This window comes from Protopterus annectens, chromosome 5.part1 (genome assembly GCF_019279795.1).
Source record: "Protopterus annectens isolate FY-2018-M chromosome 5.part1, PAN1.0, whole genome shotgun sequence".
Classification (NCBI taxonomy): Eukaryota; Metazoa; Chordata; order Ceratodontiformes; family Protopteridae; genus Protopterus; species Protopterus annectens.
In genome coordinates, this window is record NC_056736.1 from 166,113,391 (window position 1) to 166,133,045 (window position 19,655).

Consider the following 19,655-nt stretch of genomic DNA (forward strand, 5'->3'; position numbering starts at 1 on the left):
ATTCTAAGAGTCCTTAGCAACTCAGTTTACTGTAGTGATTGCTATTACCCATAGCATGTAGTCTTAAACATAATGATTGTTGCTGGTTATGTTTTAGTATACGCATTTTTTCTATTAATCATTATTAATGACTTAAGCATTTAGATATGACATGCATATCTAAGTAATGGTAATAATTGCAGTACAAACTTGTAGTAATTGAAATATAAGTAGGTTACAGACAGTGTAGTTCATGCTGTAATTATGGAATGTAGAAAAAATACTGCTATACTTTTATGCATTTTAAAATGTATGCACATACAGTCAGAGACAACATATTGCATCTGTATTCACTGTCTTGGCATGTTTAAGTGTTTTAGTTGCAGTAATTAGATTGAAAGTGAGGTATCACACTGTGGCTATTCCGTATGGATCATTGCTTTGTCATATGTGTGTGTGTGTGTGTGTATGTGTGTGTGTGTGTGTGTGTGTGTGTGTGTGTGTGTGTGTGTGTGTGTGTGTGTGTGTGTGTGTGTGTGTGTGTGTGTGTGTGTGTGTGTATAAGTATATATTTATATACATATATATATATACATATAATCAAGAGTGATTTTTTTAAACAGTGCATGTGTTGTTCTGCATATCGCATTGTACTTCACAGTACAGAAAATGATCAAGCATTGTGTCATTTATAGGTATAGTGGCAGCCATTCAGAGTCAGTTAGTATGCACAAAATTCCAACTGATTTTCTCATAAGTGAAATGAACAATGTGGTAACAGTTTAAATACTGAGACTTGTCAGTCTTGGATAGCAAGTTTGAGAGTGCAAAGATGAGGACTTAATACTAAATCTGAAACAGCTGTGACTCAGAGTACTGCGTCTTTATCAGGGTATGGAGATTTTGGAATTAGTATTAGTGGGGTATGGGGCTGAAACCCACACTGTGGTGCACAGAGGGCTTACCACAAAAAAAATTAAAGTTGTATACTGATTGCCACCATTTATTGTTCTCCTTTCATTTCATTGTTTCTTTTTCCACTATAATTCTGGGACTTGAAATTACAGATCTCTGAATATCAAAAGGGAGCTGTGAAATGCCACTGTTCATATAGACAGGGCTGACTGGTATGGTTCCATAAATGACAGTCATATATACAGCACTCACTTTATTTTATCTTTTTCTTTATTGAATGGGTAAGTGAACAGGTTCATGGACCCTTTTCAACCATGACCTGGGTGTAGTTGCACAAATTCTTACAATGATAATAATTAAATAACTAATTTCACAGATTATTTTTTAACAATTGTAAAAAAAGTTAGTTTACATATCATGCACCCATTACATAGATAAGTTTGAAATGATTGTGATTAAGTTATTTTGTATTTCATAGTTAAAGGTTATACATAGTAGAAACAGTAACATGGTAAAAGTATTGCATTACAGAGTTGCGGAGATTGAATGTTTCATGTAACATGCATGAATGGGAGCTTGCTAACAATTCACAGGAGTAATTGAAGAGTAATTTGATGCAGAATACAGCATGAGGGGATTGAGAGTGGAAAATGGATGCATATGCTATTATATCTTGAAGGACTGGTTTCCCATTATAATTCATAGACCACCAAAATGTTGTTGTGGGGAGGATATCTGTAGCCCTTATTATTATAGCACAATGAAAGTGAATAAGAACCAACATACTGCTCCAACCTTTTTTTCATAATTCAGAGTATAATATAAGTGAGAAAAAAACTGCTACCTGCTTGGTTTACTTTAGCAATAACTCATATCTGCGCATAGATATTGCAGAATTTACCTAAACTGTTATGGTCTGATCATTAAGGTGAAGTCTCAGCCATGAAGGGAAAACAATCTATGGGCATATCCTTCATTACCCATACAGAAATAAGATTTACTGCAGATACATAATTACAGTTTTAAGGAAGAAATTTCTTTCCTTTTTTAAATAATGCCATTGTTTGAATGGACTTTAATCTCACTCACATCTGTCTTTAATAGAAAAATCTAAGTGATATACTGCATGCATTAGGCATGTACATCAGTGGCGGCTGGTGACTTCAAATTAAAGGGGAGATGCAGGAGACAGCTGAATGGGTGGGGCCAACGGGAGGGGGTGTGGCCAATCAGAAAGGGGTGTGGCTATACTCAAAAACACAACAACTGGAACTTTAATTAAATACGCTGCCCTGGGTGCCAAACTGTCATTATGAGAGTCCAATCAAGACAAAATGAAGTGTAGAAGAAAAAAATATTTCAATGCATTGGCTACATGATAGCCTACTTAATATCTAGATGGAAACAAAAAGGTTGTGAGGCATGAAAAAATAAATTACTTTTTAAATACATTACTGGGATACTAATCAAAATCAAGTATAAAAAACAAGTTTCTCCTTGCACTGCAGTTCTAATTATAACTTATATTCACCTTTATAAAAGTACCAAGTAACATGTTGAAAGTAGAAATCTCTGTGATACCCCCACTTCTAAAAATGTTTCTTATCCAAAAAAGACCTGCTGCCTGACAACTATCTACTTGTTTCATGGGGAAAACATGATCAAAGTAAAAAATGAACAGCAAACTAGAAACAAGCTCAAGATAAATTGCTTAAAGGATTACTGCACAGGTTATGGACCACACATGATAGATTGGCATTTTGTTTAGTTTACGGGTAAAGCCTGCAAAGATGACTACAAATATCCAACAAATGTAATGAGCTTCTGAAAATACTGTAATCCTGTCCTTTAATACAAATACTGTCATATGCATTTCAACACCTAAGGCTTGTGTATTGTCTAGTTATGTAAATATTCTCTGCATGGCAACAACAAAAAGGCTTTCAGTGTTGGTAATTGTTTAACAGTATGCTTATTAAAGGTTACTTGCATCTTACAATCTCAGATAAGCTTAACCGATGGTCATGAAATCATTGCTACTTAAACACAAAGCAACAGGGCACTGTGACAGCATGCATTTTCTGAATAATAAGAAGCATAAATCAACAGTATAAAAATATGACAGAAAACCAGAACATTCTGCAAAATCAAGGACAGATGAAAAGCCACTGTTGTACTTGTGTCTACCTTGGTTGGGGGAATACTCTGCACACTTACACTGTATAACTGCTCCTTGCCTTGCCTGAACACATCCGGAGTCACTACATGGGGGAGTGGGGTGCAACAAGTATGTCACAATTTGAAATGTCTCTGGCTGATGGTGATGGCTCTGACACTCATACCTCTCAACCTCAGAGCAAGAAATCTGGACAAAGCCATACATGGAAGTGGGAACACAGGCCCAAAAATAAGAACAATTTTTAAATATTGCACTTATAAACTTAGAAAGATAATAGAATAGTAGTGGGTCTTGCATTAGTATGAATTTTCTGAAGGGTATGAAATCTAAAATGTCTGCCATTATTTTCTAACTTCAATCTTTAATGATTTGCCACTAATTTGGCAGAAAACCAAAATTTTATGAAAAACAGACCAAAAATGTGATGCAAAATATAAAATTGCCACACAATGCAGCTGGGAACCTGTCAAAGAAGGGACACCTTTTTAAATATTAGTACTGTTAACTTGAGCAGCTGACAAAATAAGAGCATCTACATGCATCTCTGAAATAAAAGTAATCTATAACTATGATCATTACAGTTATTTATAATTGTAAACCCTCCCATTTTCTTCCAAAATTGCCATTTTGTGGAGGGGTTATTAGGGGGTGACATATACACAAGGCAGGTGCACGTGGAACTCTTACACGGCCAAAAAGTCAAAAGTCCAAAAAAGAGAAAAGCCAGCAAGTGTTGGAAAGTGCCAAAATACAAAAAATATTTATTCACAAAAAGGGACGATGCCCTCTATAATTCAAATACATTCATAATCCTGGTATAACACATTCAGACCGGTTTCGGCTCAGCAGAGCCTTCATCAGTGAAATTCAAACAGTCAAAATAATTAAATACATACATATATATGATGAAAAACCACATAGGAACCAATCAAGATGCTTAATTCAAAATTGGTCATTAAGACCAGGTGGAAACAGAGCTCCAAGTTTTACAATCCATTTCCTCTCCTTAAAACAAAGCAACTCATGCCAATGATGTTTGTCTTTGCAAATACCCTTGATGCAGTCAATGATAACAAACTTAAAGGAGGCTGATGCATGTTGTAAACTATGTTTGTACAGTGCATCAGTAAGGCGTTTGTTCTTGATGTCACTCAAGTGTTCACACATTCTAAGACGGAAATCTCTAGAGGTCTGACCTACATAAAAGGCAGAACAAGTACAGGTCACCAAATATATGACCCACTCAGTACCGCAATTGGCCCAAAATTTAATATCAAAGACCTCAAAAGTGTTTTTACTGCTAAATTCCCTAGTATGTAGAACACGAGTGCAAAATGAACAATGACCACATGGAATACATCCTAGGACAGGTCTACCTGTAAGAGGCAATTGAGTGGAAAATGTAGTTTCAGGACACACCCTCTTATAATGACTGAGTTTGGAACCAATAGTCTGCCCCCTCCTAAATGAAAAGGAACATCTATCTTGAAGAAAAGAATTTAGTTTATTGTCAGCCCTCAACACATTCCAATGTCTCTGTATAATGTTCATAAAGCCCCGTGTATTCCGTCCATATGTGGTAACCAGACATAAGGGCTGTTGAACCAGATCATTATTCTTGTCTTTGTACGATAGCAAATCCTGTCTATTTAAATTTGAGGCCCACCGTTTGGCCAAATGAACTGTACCTGGATGATAACTTCTATCAATAAATCTCCGGACCAAGTCATCACGAGTCTGGACATAAGACTGTTGGTTGGAACAAATTCTTCTGGCTCTTAAAAACTGAGATTTGGGTATTTGTTTGTCTTGATGACACCTGGTCTTAATGACCAATTTTGTATTAAGCATCTTGATTGGTTCCTATGTGGTTTTTCATCATATATATGTATGTATTTAATTATTTTGACTGTTTGAATTTCACTGATGAAGGCTCTGCTGAGCCGAAACTGGTCTGAATGTGTTATACCAGGATTATGAATGTATTTGAATTATAGGGGGCATCATCCCTTTTTGTGAATAAATATTTTTTGTATTTTGGCACTTTCCAACATTTGCTGGCTTTTCTCTTTTCTGGACTTTTGACTTTTTGGCCATGCAAGAGTTCCACGTGCACCTGCCTTGTGTATGTGTTCCTTTCTTCAGTTGCTGTGGACTGTCGTTGGCTGGTGCGGTCCTTATTTGGACGTTTTATTTTTATGGAGTGGTTATTTTTGACACTTCACTAGGAGTATCTTCAAGATAGATGTTCCTTTTCATTTAGGAGGGGGCAGACTATTGGTTCCAAACTCAGTCATTATAAGAGGGTGTGTCCTGAAACTACATTTTCCACTCAATTGTCTCTTACAGGTAGACCTGTCCTAGGATGTATTCCATGTGGTCATTGTTCATTTTGCACTCGTGTTCTACATACTAGGGAATTTTTATGGAGTGGTTATTTTTATGGAGTGGTTATTTTTGACATTCCATCTATTTTTCCACTGATATTTAATGTCGTTGGTCTAGTGGATATGGGCTCCTGGCTGGTTGCTGCGTGGTTGAGCTTTTGCTGCTGCACGCAGTTCCACTTCCTGCTTGCACTCTCCGGTAATGTCGCCAGCGTTTTGAGGCTGTTTTCTGCTTGACGCTATTTGCCAGTTGCTTATGACTTTTTTGTATACACAGTGGATATCGTATCTAAACTTTGACAAGGTCGACAGCGTTGGGAGGCAGTTTTCTGTCTGACGCTATTCTGGAGTTGCCCTTGATGATTTTTTTGAAATACAGGGGACATTGTATCTACATGTTGAGAACTGTTGAGGTTTCCTTACGGAGATGCTGTTTACCAGGTGGAATTAATAGCGAACTTTTTGGATATGTATTGTATGTATTCCATGTCTATATGTTTATATGAGGTATGTTTAGGGGGGCTTGTTGCTTACCTTTTTCCTGACTACTAGTTAATTTTTTAGTAGTTGGGATTAATTTTTTAGTAGTTGGGATTGATATAAATGTTTAAATTATTCATGTGATCTTGTTTGGACATATTTTTGGCTAAATATTGGGCGTATGCTTATTCTGCCTTTTGATGTGGTGTTCGTCTTTATATCATATTTAAACAATGGATCATACTTTATATCATTGTTGTTATTATACAATTGGATTTGGGGTTATGTCTCTGATGACATGACTTATGCATTACAAAATTTTTTCAGCTTCATTAGTCTGGTTTTAATTTCAAGACTATTTTCATTATATTTATATATATTTACATATTATGTTTGTTAAACTTGGTCACGCTGTTGGTTCAGGATAGATACATGTGTGCTTTGCTGTTTTTTTGATTTCCATTTTTTGCCTATAAGATTTTTTCAGACCTCACCATTTAGGAAATATGCATATTTATAGCATGTTTCGTGTATGTACATCTGCCCTTGCTGTTGCCACAGCTGCATGAAATTAGTTGTGTGAATATATGGTTCGAATGGTGACATTAGGCACCCTGTGGTCAGTGGACACATATACTTTAACTGAGCCATATATACTTTACAATTGATTTGGTGGCTCTTTTTGTATAGCACCATATTACTACCGGATATTGTTGTGTGTTGATACCAATACGCAGTGGGACAACTATAGGGGTTTTTTGAATGTTGTCTGGGCTGCTTATTGTATTGGGAAACCCATTCTTAAATAGTGTTCATCCATAAGACTTATACACAGTACCAGGATATATTACATATCTTTCCACATATTGGTACTGTTCATTGTATAATGGTCTTTTTTTGGATATCCTCTTTGGATTTTTCCTACTTAAGCTCTTTAATTTGTGGACCAATACTGACTATGCTTTTGTGTGCCCTATAATATATGATACACTATACACACTTGCATACTTTCGGTAGCTGTGGCCACACCAGTGGTTTATTGGTGCTTAGTCATTTAATGATATCTAAGAACCTAGTTCTCTATTTAGTGTTTGGTGAGGTCTGGTCTTTTAGTACAAAATATGGCACTCTCACCCCTTATACAGGGATTATCATCCGATGTGGATGATTTATCTGTGTTTGGTTTGGGCACACATGGTTCATTATCTATATCGGATGTTAGGGGATCTGACCTGGACACACAATGTGACATGTTTTTTAGTCAACTTGGTAAAAATATGAAAATGTTCAGGACTAATGTGTGGCATTTACACCTCTTTAAGGCATACCAGCAGAAACAAATCACTCCACGTGGCCTCAGGGTTAAGGTACAACCCTTGGTCTCAAATATTGATGACCAATTAATTGAGGACTGGGGCCATATTCAACAATTAGCATCTTCCAAATTTGTGGATGCTCTGGCTGATTTTTATGAACATAAGGTGCAAAAAGGGGTGAAAGACCTAGAAACCATTTGTTTGGAGGCCAAGAAGTTTGAAACTTGTGACTTTTTTGACACAAGTGAAAAAATTAACTACCGATCTTTCTAAGATGGAATCTATCTTAAAGGAGAGAAAACTTAAAAAATTCCTTAGGGATGTAGGTGATTATGAGAGGGGTAAACCTTTTGATACATCTAAAAATGTTTCATTTAGATTACCTAGGGAGAATAGTAATAATGATAAGAGGTTTTCAACTCCTAAAAGAAAGAGACCCAAATCCATTCTTAAGAAAAACTTTGGCTCTTCCAGTTGTACTTCAGGGGAAGAGACCTCCTCCAATACAGAAGGTGAATTTGATGAGAATCCTAGGGATGGGTTACCCAAAGCCAAAAGGGACAATTTGTTGCACCCTCCTGGTCCAGATACAGACGAGGGGGGGGGGGGGCAGAAACATAAGAAAAGATGCATCGAAACAGAGTCTGGAGGCACTTTTGAAAATGATGACACAACACTAATTTCTAATTCTAATGTTCATAATATTTCCTCTGCTGAACTAACTATTACATAAATCAAGTTATTGAATAAAGGGTTAAACTTTGTTCCCGTTTTTTTTTGTTCCTGAACAGTCTTTGGCTCAGGATGTGGTAAATTTTTGTTGATTGCTTAATTTGAAATTGTTTTTTGCTAACAATGATAAGGGTACATCTCATGAATTCAAGTTTAAAAAATCCACCTTTAATCCACCTATGACACACCTGGTAGGGGCTTTTCAGAAAAATGTATTACAGGATATACACTGTTATTTTAGGGATTTTCCTATTTCTCACAATAATTTGTCCACGGAAGAAATACAGAGTCTTGAGGAGCTTACTAAAAACAAAGACTTGGTTATTACACAAGCTGACAAGGGTGGGGCGGTGGTGGTATTGGACAAGGTTACTTATGATAAGGAGGCCATGAGACAACTGGGGGATAAGGAATATTATATGCGGATGCCTTTGGATCCTTCTCCTCATTTTCAGTGTAAAATTGGACAGTTTCTGACAGAAGCTGTTGAGGAGGGCATAATTACACAGTTTACAAAGGAACAACTAATGGTTCCATCACCCAAGAAACAATACTTTTATCTGTTACCTAAGATACATAAACATGCCACTAATCCACCAGGCCGACCTATTGTCTCTGGAAATGGGTCCCTTACTGAACCATTGTCTGAATATCTAACTCAATACTTGAAACCGCTACTCTTGTCTATAAGAGCTAGGATTCAAGACACTACTTAGTTTTTGGAGATTATTAATGAGACTCAACTTGAACCCCATTGGCTATTATGTACTTTGGACATTACCTCTCTTTATACTAATATTCCACACTGGGCAGGCTTACAAGCTTTGGACTATTGGTTGGCTAGATCTGGCTTATATCAACCTGGATTTAATACTTTTTTGGTATGTCTCACAGAATATGTGTTGACCAGCAATGTTTTTTACTACCAAAATGAGTGTTTTTGGCAAATTAAAGGTACCACTATGGGTGTGTCTTTCGCACCCATTTATGCGGATCTTTTTATGGCATATATTGAGGAGATCATGATTTATGACCATAATCATAACATTTACATGTGTGAGATGGACATCTGGCGTCGTTATCTGGATGATTGTTGGTTGGTGTGGAAAGCTGATGAATATTATCTTAAGGAGTTTCTGGATTACCTTAATGACAATATATGGGGCATTGAATTCAAGTTGACCTACAACAGATCCAGGATGTTATTCCTGGATGCTGAGATCAATAGAAATGAGGACGACACTTTGTCCACTACGTTATTTAGGAAATTTCCAGAAATTAACTCCTTGTTACATGCCACCAGCTTCCACCCATAACATATCATCCAGAATATACCCAAATCTCAGTTTTTAAGAGCCAGAAGAATTTGTTCCAACCAACAGTCTTATGTCCAGACTCGTGATGACTTGGTCCGGAGATTTATTGATAGAGGTTATCGTCCAGGTACAGTTCATTTGGCCAAACGGTGGGCCTCAAATTTAAATAGACAGGATTTGCTATTGTACAAAGACAAGAATAATGATCTGGTTCAACAGCCCTTACGTCTGGTTACCACATATGGACGGAATACACGGGGCTTTATGAACATTATACAGAGACATTGGAATGTGTTGAGGGCTGACAATAAACTAAATTCTTTTCTTCAAGATAGATGTTCCTTTTCATTTAGGAGGGGGCAGACTATTGGTTCCAAACTCAGTCATTATAAGAGGGTGTGTCCTGAAACTACATTTTCCACTCAATTGTCTCTTACAGGTAGACCTGTCCTAGGATGTATTCCATGTGGTCATTGTTCATTTTGCACTCGTGTTCTACATACTAGGGAATTTAGCAGTAAAAACACTTCTGAGGTCTTTGATATTAAATTTTGGGCCAATTGCGGTACTGAGTGGGTCATATATTTGGTGACCTGTACTTGTTCTGCCTTTTATGTGGGTCAGACCTCTAGAGCTTTCCGTCTTAGAATGTGTGAACACTTGAGTGACATCAAGAACAAACGCCTTACTAATGCACTGTACAAACATAGTTTACAACATGCATCAGCCTCCTTTAAGTTTGTTATCATTGACTGCATCAAGGGTATTTGCAAAGACAAACATCATTGGCATGAGTTGCTTTGTTTTAAGGAGAGGAAATGGATTGTAAAACTTGGAGCTCTGTTTCCACCTGGTCTTAATGACCAATTTTGAATTAAGCATCTTGATTGGTTCCTATGTGGTTTTTCATCATATATATGTATGTATTTAATTATTTTGACTGTTTGAATTTCACTGATGAAGGCTCTGCTGAGCCGAAACCTGTCTGAATGTGTTACACCAGGATTATGAATGTATTTGAATTATAGGGGGCATCGTCCCTTTTTGTGAATAAATATTTTTTGTATTTTGGCACTTTCCAACACTTGCTGGCTTTTCTCTTTTTTGGTTATTAGGGGGTGAACAACATTTTGAGCCAAAATTGGGGACAGTTGAGAGGTTTGGATATTCCTAATTCTATAAAGCGATTTATTTGCATGTACCTCTCAACCTCTTAATGCATGAAATCTGGACAAGGCCAAATAAATATATTGGGGAACATACAAACAGTACTAAAACTTGCTCTTGTATAAACCAAACTTAAGACAGTTGATAGAATAACAGGTCTTGCTTTAGCATGCATTTTTCTGAAGGTTATAATGTCTGAAACTCAATGTATGTCATTATTTAGTGACTTCATTCCTAAATGATTTTCCAGAAAACCACAAATTTTATGAGGAACAAACAAAAAATAAGAAGCAAAAATCTATTCATTCTGCAAAAATCTGGACAGTTGAGAGGTATAGTTCAGCTGGGGCTGTCTGAGTTTGCTGCCCTTCCCCCCTCACAAAATCATGGTTGAATGGATCCTCCCCCTGCAGCCATTCCAATGTCCCATTCCTTGGTTATTTTGCCCCATTTACCATAAACAATGTAATGTGCATACTGCTTTACTTCTGTGATGATTTGGATTTCATTTGAAAGTTTTATTTTGCATTTTACAGAACAGACCCTACTAGATATCTGCTAAAATAAGTAATACAGTCTCACAATGAAAATAGACTTAGCATTAAAACTTCTCTGCCCTTGAAACTCACATTCATTGAAACAACATTGAAACCCACATTCAAAGAAAATACATTTTGCCAGTGACAGATAAAGATTAACTTTGGACTGTTTTCAAATCACTGGCCCCTTGAACATGAAACATACACATGCTCTTTGATACACCTTCCCCCATGTAGTGACTCCGGATGTGTCCAAGTAAGGCAAGGAGCAGTTATGCAGTGTAAGTATGCAGAGTATTCCTCCATCCAAGGTAGACACAAGTACGACAGTGGCTTTTCATCTGTCCTTGATTTTGCAGAATGTTCTGGTTTTCTGTCATATTTTTATACTGTTGATTTAGGCTTCTTATTTTTCAGAAAATGCATGCTGTCGCAGTGCACTGTTGCTTTGTGTTTAAGTAGAGGTGATTTAATGACCATCAGGTAAGCTTGTCTGAGACTGTAAGATGCAAGTAACCTTTGATAAGCATACTGTTAAATAATTACCAACACTGAAAGCCTTTTTATTGTTGCCATGCAGAGAATATTTACATAACTAGATAATGTACAAGCCTTAGGTATCGGGTTGCCACCTTTTCAAATGCCCAAGGTGGGACATGTTCTGTAGAAATGTCAGATTTTCCAGGACAAAACATACCTACAGCTGTGCATAGTACAGAACTTTACTTTTTGCACAAATAAAAGCATATTCTAGTAACATTTGAATTGCTTATGCTACTTCACATAACATATAGAAGTTTCATATATAAAATAACTGTTTTATGCAACTATTAAAAAAACTTAGGAAATATTTTTGTGCTGAAATCTCAGGATATTTGCTATTTTTTTATTTTTTTTTCGCAGGACACAACTGCTTAAAGAGGGACTGTCCCTTGCAAAGTGGGACAGGTGGTAACCCTACTTAGGTACTGAAATGCATATGACAGTATTTGTAATAAAGGACAGGATTACAGTATTTTCAGAAGCTCATTACATTTGTTGGAGATTTGCAGTCATCTTTGCAGGCTTTACCTGTAAACTAAACAAAATGCCAATCTATCATGTGTGGTCCATAACCTGTGCAGTAATCCTTTAAGCAATTTATCTTGAGCTTGTTTCTTGTTTGCTGTTCATTTTTTACTTTGATCATGTTTTCCTCATGAAACAAGTTGATAGTTGTTGTCAGGCAGCAGGTCTTTTTTGGATAAGAAACATTTTTACAAGTGGGGGTATCACAGAGATTTCTACTTTCAGCATGTTACTTGGTACTTTTATAAAGCTGAATATAAGTTATAATTAGAACTGCAGTGCAAGGAGAAGCTTGTTTTTTTATACATGATTTTGACTAGTATTCCAGTTATGTATTTAAAAAGTAATTTATTTTTTCATGCCTCACAACCTTTTTGTTTCCATCTAGATATTAAGTAAGCTGTCATGTAGCCAATGCATTGAAATATTTTTTTCTTCTACACTTCATTTTATCCTGATTGGACTCTCGTAATGACAGTTTGGCACCCAGGGCAGCGTATTTAATTAAAGTTCCAGTTGTTGTGTTTTTGAGCATAGTGCCACCCCTTTCTAGTTGACAACACCCCTTCCCATTGGCCCCACCCATTCAGCTGTCTCCTGCAGCCTCCCTTTAATTTGAAGTCACCAGCCGCCACTGAATGCAATATGGGTAATTTATTCCTCAAGGGCAACAACCACTTTATTTGTAGATGAAACAATGACATATAAAGTTGTTTGCTAGCAGCGACTTCTTCATTGGTTACAGATTTCTTTAATGTGGAATTCTCAGATGGCTTTTACTTCTTCAGAGATTGTGCATATTTACTGATACTGGTGGACTGTAGAAGTTTGAGTAGACTTTTATGATGGAAATGTAAGTCTGAGTAGACTTTTATGATGGAAAAGTTCTGAATTGGGCAGTTTTGTCATTATTGGTGCAATTGGTGCATGCATTTTGTTTCATTGTTTACTGGAAAATTTTTCAAAGCAATAAATTTAAAATGCCCTCTAACAACTGTACTGTATTGTACAAGGAATATAATTTAATACAATCACAGTGGGGTGCAACAAGTATTTCACAATTTGAAATGTCTCTGGCTGATGGTGATGGCTCTGACACTCATACCCCTCAACCTCAGAGCAAGAAATCTGGACAAAGCCATACATGGAAGTGGGACACAGGCCAAAAAATAAGAAAATGTTTTAAATATTGCTCTTATAAACGTAGAAAGATAATAGAACAGTAGTAGGTCTTGCATTAGTATGAATTTTCTGAAGGGTATGAAATCTGAAACTCAAATGTCTGCCATTATTTTCTAACTTCAGTCTTTAATGATTTGCGACTAATTTGGCAGAAAACCACAATTTTATGAAAAACAGACCAAAAATGTGATGCAAAAATATAAAATTGCCACACAATACAGCTGGGAACCTGTCAAAGAAGGGACACATTTTTAATATTAATACTGTTAACTTGATCAGCTGACAAAATAAGAGCATCTACATGTATTTCTGAAATAAAAGTAATCTATAACTCAGATCATTACAGTTATTTATAATTGTAAACCCTCCACGTTTTCTTCCAAAACTGCCATTTTGCGGAGGGGTTATTAGGGGGAGAGCAACATTTAGAGCCAAAATTGGGGACAGTTGAGAGGTTTGGATATTCCTAATTCTATAAAGCGATGTATTTGTATGTACCTCTCTACCTCTTAATGCAGGAAATCTGGACAAGGCCAAATAAATATATTGGGGGAACATACAAACAGTACTAAAACTTGCTCTTGTATAAACTACACTTAAGACAGTTGATAGAATAACAGATCTTGCTTTAGCATGCATTTTTCTGAAGGTTATAACATCTGAAACTCAAAGTATGTCATTATTTAGTGACTTCATTCCTAAATGATTTGCCAGAAAACCACAAATTTTATGAGGAACAAACCAAAAATAAGAAGCAAAAATCTATTCATTCTGCAAAAATCTGGACAGTTGAGAGGTATAGTTCAGCCGGGGCTGTCTGAGTTTGCTGCCATTCCCCCCTCACAAAATCATGGTAGAATGGAGCCTCCCCCTGCAGCCATTCCAATGTCCCATTCCTTGGTTCTTTCGCCCCATTTACTATAAACACTGTAATGTGCATACTGCTTTACTTCTGTGATGATTTGGATTTCATTTGAAAGTTTTATTTTGCATTTTACAGCACTGACACTAATAGATATCTGCTAAACAAAGCAATGCAGTCTCACAATGAAAATAGACTTAGCATTAAAACTTTTCTGCCCTTGAAACTCACATTCATTGAAACAGCATTGAAACCCACATTCAAAGAAAATACATTTTGCCAGTGACAGATGAAAATTAACTTTGGGCTGTTTTCAAATCATAACATCTTGAACACAAAACATACACATGCTCTTTGATGCATCTTGCTGGTTGTATTAAATTATATTCCTTGTACAATACAGTACAGTGGTTATAGGGCATTTTAAATTTGTTTTGAACATTTTTCCAGTAAACAATGAAATAAAATGCATGCACCAATAATGACAAAACTGCCCAATTCGGAACATTTCCATCATAAAAGTCTACTCAAACTTACATTTCCATCATAAAAGTCTACTCAAACTTCTACAGTCCACCAGTATCAGTAAATACGCACAATCTCTGAAGAAGTAAAAGTAATCTAAATAATTCCACATTAAAGAAGTCTGTAACTAATGAAGAGGACGCTGCTAGCAAACAACTTTATATGTCATTGTTTCATTTACAAATAAAGTGGTTGTTGCCCTTGAGGAATAAATTACCCATGTTGCATTAAAAAAATGATAAGCTAGTAATATCGCAGTAGGGTATGGATGGCAAACTGGTAACAGATTCATAGTTACTAGGTATCTTCACAAAAAGGACTGCAGCATCCACCCCATTTGCAACACAGTACAGTATCAGCAATGCATCTACCTATTGTGGGAGTAGAACCCACAGCCTTCTGCATCAAAAGCAAGTATACTACCTGTCGTGCTATTAACAATGCAAGTAGATTCACCATAAGCAGTACTAAACTTTTGTTCCCCTGCAGTTCTCAGCTCCTTGTAAAATCTGCTCGACACTCCCCTGTATCTCTGAACTTTGCAGCACAAGAAATCTGGAAAAAGCCAAACTTTATTGGGGAGGGGACAAAAGTCCAAAAACCAGGGACACATTTTAAACATTGTTTGTATAATGTTGGAAAGTTGCTACAATAAAATGCTGTGTTACCACCATACATTTCACTGCCAAGTCTTGAACCCAGGGGAACCCTGTGCAAAACAATCAGAGCACCATACCACTATGCCAAATCAGCTGTTTTGTGAAAGAGAGGAAGACTGAAACTTAAATGACTACCATTTAGTGAATTCAGTTCTCACTATAGCTGTCAATCTCTTAGCAAAAAACACCTGAACAAAGCCAGTAATCGGGGAATACAGCCTCCAAACATATTCAGTGAATTCAGTTCTCACCATAGCTCTCAACCTTAGCACAAAAATTCTGGACAAAGCCAATAATTGGGGAATACAGTCCCAAAAATAAGGACAAATTTCAAATATCCATGTTATAAACTTAGAAAATTGCTAGAATAAAAGGTCATGTACTTTCTGAAAAATATGAAGTCTGAAATTCAAATGCCTGTTATTTTTATTTAACATTTGTTAACCAGGAAAGTCTGACTTGGAACAAAAGCCAATTTTCAGCAGAGCAGGGAGAAACACTGTAAGATGGGAAGACATCAGACTCCACACAGAAAGCTCCTCAGCCAAGAATCAAACCAAAGAACCTGTAGCAGACTTTGCCAGGAACAACAAGCATACAGAAACCACAGATTTTATGAGGAACAGAACAAATATGATGCAAAAACCTGCAAATTTTTTTACAAATGGTGGTGGGTAGGGAATTCATGCCCTTACTACATGCACCCAAGGTACAGGGTTCAAGCCTGAGTATTCTTTAGCCACTAGTATGTAGCAACTAGGGCATTTCACAAACACACACACTGTTTGCCAGATCAGTCCTGAAACTCCCTACCATAGCAGCAGATCTAAGTCTTCATATTCTGCAGCAGCCTGATCAACTGTCCATAGCAGCAGATCCATTCTCCATGGCAGCTAAGTAGTTGTCCTCTGTAGTGGCCTGAATCTGTCCTCTGCAGCAGCACAATCAACTGTCCATTCTCCAGAGCAGCCTGTGCAAGCTGTACTGGTTTTCCCTGTGAGACATGTGTAGACTGAGCCTCCAGCCTGTGAGCGATGCAGTCTGGTGTTCTTCCAGTCTGTGTGGTCATCACCGCACAGACTTCTGGGCTGGCAGAGCTTCCTTTTTTCCCGATCCAGACTGCCTAACACAGCAGTCTGGAGTTCTGAGTACCAGGAACTAAGCACGCATGCGTGGAGTTCCAGGACTCATGATTTTTTTTTTTCTATTTACTTTATACAAGGGGGACTCGCAATTTATGTTTTCTTATTTCTTTCTATAGGTGGGAGGGCTGCAATCCTGCAGTCCTATAGCACGAGCCACCCCCGGAGGGATTGTTTTGGGTGGGATGAAGTAATAGTAGAGGTAGTTGTATGAGTCAGTGCAAGGTGAATGGGGGCAAGGGTTTAAGTTGGAGTGTTGCAAGGGCATTCCCATTTGGAAGAAAGATGAGAGAGTAGCTGAGATTTGAAATTTGTAAGGTTAGGTAGGTTGTGTAGGTGTGTGGGGAGAATAAGTAATCATAACAATTATAGGAATCTAAGCATCTTGTGTGTATATTAATATTCATTTTACATCTTTGAATAGTGAAATGTTTCCATCTAATTAGGCTTATATGAAAATGACCAAGACTTCAGCATAGCAGTAACATAGATGGATAAGAATTAAAAATAGTCCAGGAGAATAAGAGGAGAGAGTAGATTTGGTTTCATTAGTAGAAGTCAGTATAGGGAAGGTGAGGAAGGAAAAGAGACAGGAGGGTAGTTAGTGAAGTTGAGGGAGGAGAGTATGGGTGAAAGTGGGGCTGAGGGTTTAAGTTAGAAAGCTTGAAAAGGGGGGTGGACAGTGAATGTGGAACAATTGTTTTCTAAGAATTTGGAAAATGACAAAAGGCCAGCAATAAACGGTCCTGGAGTGTAAAATAATTATAGCCAATACATGAGCATAGTTTCAAATAATCCTTTATTAAACACAGACCGGTTTCGGCAACAAATGCCTTCTTCAGTGTATCCAAATAATAAAAAAGAGACCCAAATCTCCCAAGTATTTATAGACCCACCCCACCTATGAAATTAATAGAATATTCCCACCAGTGTATAATAAAAGAAAAATATACCAACATTTTAAACAGACTTATGATCAGAATAAAAAGATGCAACCACATCTAAACAGAATATCACATATATGAGAACAAATTCCAAATTATTGCTAAGATACACATTAAAAAATATGAAAAATAAATATAAAAAAGACACACAATATGCCCATATGTTGAACTGATGCAAATCACTAATGAATGTTAATTCATGTATAGTTGTAATAAAGACATATATCATATAAACTCTCATAACCAAAAAAACCCAGTCTGCTGCTGCAGTTGCCAAATATTTTACATTGGTACACCTTACTGGTATTACGGCTGGTGAATTCCTTGAGTTTATTGACTTGTTTGCAGGAACCACAATGGCCACAAGGAAATGTTCCAACAAAAAAAAAGTTATGGTTAACAAATGATAATATGTCCGAGTTGGGAAATAAATACTCCATGGAATAATCCAATATTGTTCCTTCCAATATAGATACGTATGGCATGTACATGTACCTTTTGTTCATCTCCCTTGGACCCAATGTAACACATTAAAAAACTGTAAAAAGAATAAGCATACAAATTAACCATTGATACGTGATTATGCATATACTGTATTAATAAAGATCCATGAAATATAAGAACATGCCCAAATCAATGTATATTAAGGACGGAACATAGAATATGCCAACATAAATGTTTAAGTTTATAAGTGGTCATTTAATCCTGGAGGAAATAGGGCACCCAATGTGATAATCCAGTGTTGTTCCTTGCGAGTGTGTATCTTGTGCCAACCCTGGGGATTACTGCGATCACCCAGAATTCTATCTATAATCATAAAAAAATTGTGCATCAAGGTGTTTCAGAATGTGCCAATAAAAGTCATTAGTTTCCTTCTTGGTTTTAATATCCGATCTATGTTCATTAATGCGTGTTCTGAGTGGTCTAGAAGTTTGGCCTACATAAAAGGCTTGACACCGACAAGTTGCCAAATAGACCACCCAACTGCTGCTGCAGTTGCCAAATATTTTACATTGGTACACCTTACTGGTATTACGGCTGGTGAATTCCTTGAGTTTATTGACTTGTTTGCAGGAACCACAATGGCCACAAGGAAATGTGCCCACTAATACGTCCCCTGACAGTCAGCTGTTTATGTATCACTCCCCCACTTTCTATATGTTTAAAGTGTGAAAATAGAGAGCCAAGTGTTTTGCCTCTCCTGTAGGAGAAACGGCACTGTTGATCCAAAATTAGCCTCAAATGTTCATTGGCCATCAGGATATTCCAATGTCTATTAATAATGCCCTTAATAGCATTGGAGGTTCTGCCAAAGGTGGTAACAAACCAAATAGTAGGCTCGGAACAGTCCCTAGTTTGAGTTTGATATTGTAACAAGGTTTTTCTTTCTATGTTATTAGTCCAACTCCAGGCATTTAAAATATCTTGATGTCTATATCCCCTGTTGGCAAACCTGTGATAAAGATCCAAGCTATCCCTATCAAAATCACCCTGTGTCAAACTCAGGCATTTAATGCGCATAAATTGAGACTTGGGGATGTTGCGGATGGTGTGGCGTGGGTGCATGCTAGATGCATGCAACAAGGTGTTATATTGAGGGTATTTGCGATAAGTTCTCATGTTCAACGTATGATCTATGTTTCTAGTAATGGTAACATCCAAAAAATTAATACTTTGAAGATCATATGTTACCATAAACTCAATCCCCCAAACATTCTGATTGAGATATTCAATGAATTCCTGCAAATACCTAGCATCTGCCTGCCACACCATCCAACAATCATCCAAGTACCTGCGCCAAATATCTATTTCCACTAAATAGATATTGTGTAATGGATCATAAATCATGCATTCTTCAAAGAATGCCATGAAAATATCGGCATAAATGGGAGCAAAAGATGCTCCCATAGCCGTACCTTGCAGTTGCCAATAGCATTGCCCTTGGAAATAAAAGACATTCTTATTAAGGACATGTTCCGTAATGCAGATAAGAAGGGTATTAAACCCAGGGGAATATAAAGCAGCCCTATCCAACCAATATTGTAGGGCCTGTAAGCCAGCCCAGTGTGGAATACTGGTATATAATGCCTTAACATCCAATAAACACATAAGCCATCCAGGCTCAAGTTGACAATCCTGTATAATCTGTAAAAAGTGAGTCGTATCCTGCAACTGGATGGCTCATGTGTTTATTTCCAAGGGCAATGCTACTGGCAACTGCAAGGTACGGCTATGGGAGCATCTTTTGCTCCCATTTATGCCG